This window comes from Empidonax traillii, unplaced genomic scaffold (assembly GCF_003031625.1).
Source record: "Empidonax traillii isolate 1590-97213 ecotype Southwest subspecies unplaced genomic scaffold, ASM303162v1 scaffold2250:size48665, whole genome shotgun sequence".
Lineage (NCBI taxonomy): Eukaryota > Metazoa > Chordata > Aves > Passeriformes > Tyrannidae > Empidonax > Empidonax traillii.
In genome coordinates this window covers 19,972-23,697 of record NW_020957443.1, presented here as the reverse complement: position 1 = coordinate 23,697, position 3,726 = coordinate 19,972, and positions in this window count along the sequence as shown.

Here is a 3,726-nt window from a genome sequence, read left to right as displayed (position 1 = left end):
TGGACTGCAGAAGAGAAGTGTGAGCCCGCCCTGAGAGAACCAATCGGGCTCAAGGAAAAGACTGAATTGCCTTTTAAGGAAGGAAAAGAGCAGAGCCGAGCATGGGAGGAACGAGAGAACAATTATGCAAATCAAGAGACCTTAAAAAGAACTGGCCCGCCCATCTCGGGGTGTGTTCTCAGGCCCTGGCACGAGGCAAACCTGACCGCACCCAGCGCGCGCTGAAAATAAAAGTTCTTTGTTTCACTTTATTTGGCCGTCTTCGAAATTTTAATTTGAGATATTTCTCACAACTGGAGATGCAAAAATTTGTAATGTCTTATACTATTCACCAGGTGGCGCTGTTGAGTTATCAAAAAGTGCAGAACTTGTAATGTTCTATAGTAGTCACCAGGTGGCGCTGTTGGATCACTGGAGGAGTAGAACTTGTAATGTCCAGTACCCGTCACCAGGTGGCGCTGTGGGATCCTTGGTTGTCCCGGGTGGTGATGAAGGAGGGGGGGGGGAAGGGAAAGGAAACAGAAAGTTCTCCCAATGGAAAGAAAAAAAACCTCACGACTCTCAGTTGGTGAAGGTCTCGTGGTGGGCAAAAATCTGCAACCGGCAAAACATCTGCGCAGAGAAACAGTAGCAAAAAAAGAACTCCTCTCCGACAGGAACAGACAAAGAATAAAACCAGCCCGTCTCTCCTCTGTGCTGCTGCCTCCCCTCCGGCTCCAGAGCTGAGCTCCAACCCACCAACCCCACCTCTTTCCATACATACACCCTGGCCTTTTTCCCAATTCCTCCCCCTTCTTTGCTAGGAGATTAATGTCTGGCCATTTAGGGCTCAGGCCAACTCCTTTGTTATCTGATGGCCCATTAACACATACACGCAGGAGGGGGAAGGGGAAAGGAAAGACAAAATTTCTTGCTAAAATCAGAACTATGACACGCTATCAAGACTGGGTGATTTATGGTCTTAAACATGGGGTTCTGAAGGCAATTAACTGGTCAAAAATGTATGAAGTGAAACAAGATAAAAATGAATCCTCTACAGATTTTCTGAACAGGTTAAAAGAGACCATATGAAAATACGCCGACATAGATGTAGAATCAGAGTCAGGGAAAAAGCATTTAGTTTATTTATTCATAGACCAATCTGCAGATGATATAAGGAGAAACCTGCAGAAGGTAGGTGAGGACAAGAATATTGGTGACTTATTAAATATAGCTTAGACAGTCTATCGAAATAGAGATCAAAAAGGCAAAGGAAAGAGGCTGGACCAGGATGGTGACTGCCAAAAACATCACAAACACAATGTCCACCGTGAAAATTATAGATCTAATTACCAGTATGATAGGACTAATGATCTATGTTCTTTTTGTAAAAAGGAGGGGTACTGGAGAAAGGACTGTCAAGACTTGAAGAGGAGAAGTGGATTTCCACCCCCTCCTCCAGCCACCCAACTGACTGTAAACCAGAATGCATGAAGGGGACCGGAGAATTCTACCCCAGCAGAACCTCTGGCTGTAGCTAAGCTAGGGGGAGAAGATGTGGAATTTTTAGTTGATACAGGTGCTGCATATTCTGTGTTAAACACCTTGGAAGGGAAACTGAGTCAGGATACTGTAACTGTGGTTGGTGCCACAGGGGTAAGTGAAACCAGGCCTTTCTTCAAATCTTTGAAATTTAAATTAGGGAAACAGTGGGTAACTCATCAATTCCTCTATATGCCAAATTCTCCCATGCCTTTATTGGGTAGAGATTTATTAGAAAAATTGGAAGCTGAAATTAAATTCTGTAAGGAGGGAGGAATAAAAGTTATTATCCCCGACACTAAATATATCAAGGCAGCTATCTTCTTCATACAGGAGAACCACGGAGAGATCCCCGCAGAAGTTGAAAATGCTGTGATCCCTTTAGTGTGGGCTAGCGATTGTCCTGGGAGGTCCAAACGAGCAGAACCCGTAAGCATCACGCTCAAGCCAGGAGCAACACCGGTAAGACAAAAACAATACCCCTTGAAGCTAGAAAGTTGTCAAGGTTCAGCACCCATAATCGAAAAGTTTCTTAAATTTGGCCTATTGGTAGAATGTGAGTCCAAATATAACACCCCCATCCTTCCAGTGAAGAGGGCTGATGGTAAGAGCTAATGATTGGTCCAAGATCGGAGGGCAATCAACAGAATAACTGAGGATATATAACCCCTATACCTTGTAAACCACATTAACAGAGGAATTAGGGTGGTTTACTGTGCTTGATCTAAAGGATGTCTTTTTCTGCCTTCCCATGCATAAGGACAGCCAAGAGCTTTTTCCTTTTGAATGGGAAAATTCTGAGATAGGGAGAAGAACTCAACTAACGTGGACTGTCCTACCACAAGGCTATAAAAATAGCCCGACAATATTTGGAAACCAGCTGGCAAAAGAACTGGAGGACTGGAGAAGGCAACAGCCAGAAGGAGTTGTCCTGCAGTATGTAGACGACATACTAATTGCTGCCAAAAGTCAGGACCAATGCATCGGACTCACTGTAAGTCTTTTAAACTTTTTGGGACTAAGTGAGTATAGGGTCTCAAAAGAGAAAGCACAAATTGCAATGGAAATAGTGATTTACCTGGGTCTTCAAATCTATCATGGACATCGACGACTCAGCACAGATCGGAAAGAAGCCATCTGCCATCTCCCAGAGCCCCACACTGTATGAGGAATGCAAGCTTTTCTAGGAATGGTGGGATGGTGTGGCCTGTGGATAGCTGACCATGAGTTACTAGTCAAATCCCTATATGAAGCACTGAAAGCAGCCAAGGAAGGAGTTGTGACGTGGACAGATGAGATCAGAGCTGCATTTAAACAACTGAAACAGTCCTGAATGTCAGCTCCAGCATTGGGACTACCAGACCTAGCCAAACCCTTTGAACTGTTTACATATGAGTAACTAAATGTTGCCCTGAGGGTGCTGTCACAGACCCTGTGAAACCATGAGTTGACCTATCGTTAACATTGATTTGAAAAATTGTTTCTTTACCATTCCTCTACATGCAGATGATAAGGAGAAATTTGCTTTTACTGTTCCTTCAGTAAACCATGCTGAGCCTTCTAGATGGTACCACTGGAAACTTTTGCCACAGGGCATGAAAAATTCGCCTACCATCTGTCAATGGTGTGTTGCACAAGCCTTGAGCCCTGTTGGAGAAAAATATCCGGAAGGATATTGTTACCATTATATGGATGATTTCCTTCTAGCGGCTCCTTCCAGTGAGATGCTGTCTGCTATGGAGTCCAGCACCCATGCTTCTTTGAAACAATATGGTTTGGTTGTGGTTCCAGAGAAAGTACAGAGTACTCAACCATGGTTTTACCTTGGCATGAAGGTACTTGAACATACCGTTCAGCCACAAGCCCTTAAATTGAATACAAAGGTTAAAAATATGAATGATGTCCAAAAATTGGCAGGGACTATAAATTGGCTACGTCCTTATCTTGGCCTAACCACATCCCAAATAAAGCCTTTAACTGATCTTTTAAAAGACCATTCATACCTTCAAGCTCCTCGAAAATTGACTCCACAAACAAAGTTATTGCTTTAGTGGAACAGTACATGCAAACTAAACATATATGGAGAATTGCCACTGATGTTGCAGTTCAAGCCTATATCCTTATCGAAAGCATGGTTCCTTTTGCCATGACTGCACAATGGAACCCTGCCTGGCACGATCCTTTGCATGTATTGGAATGGTTTTT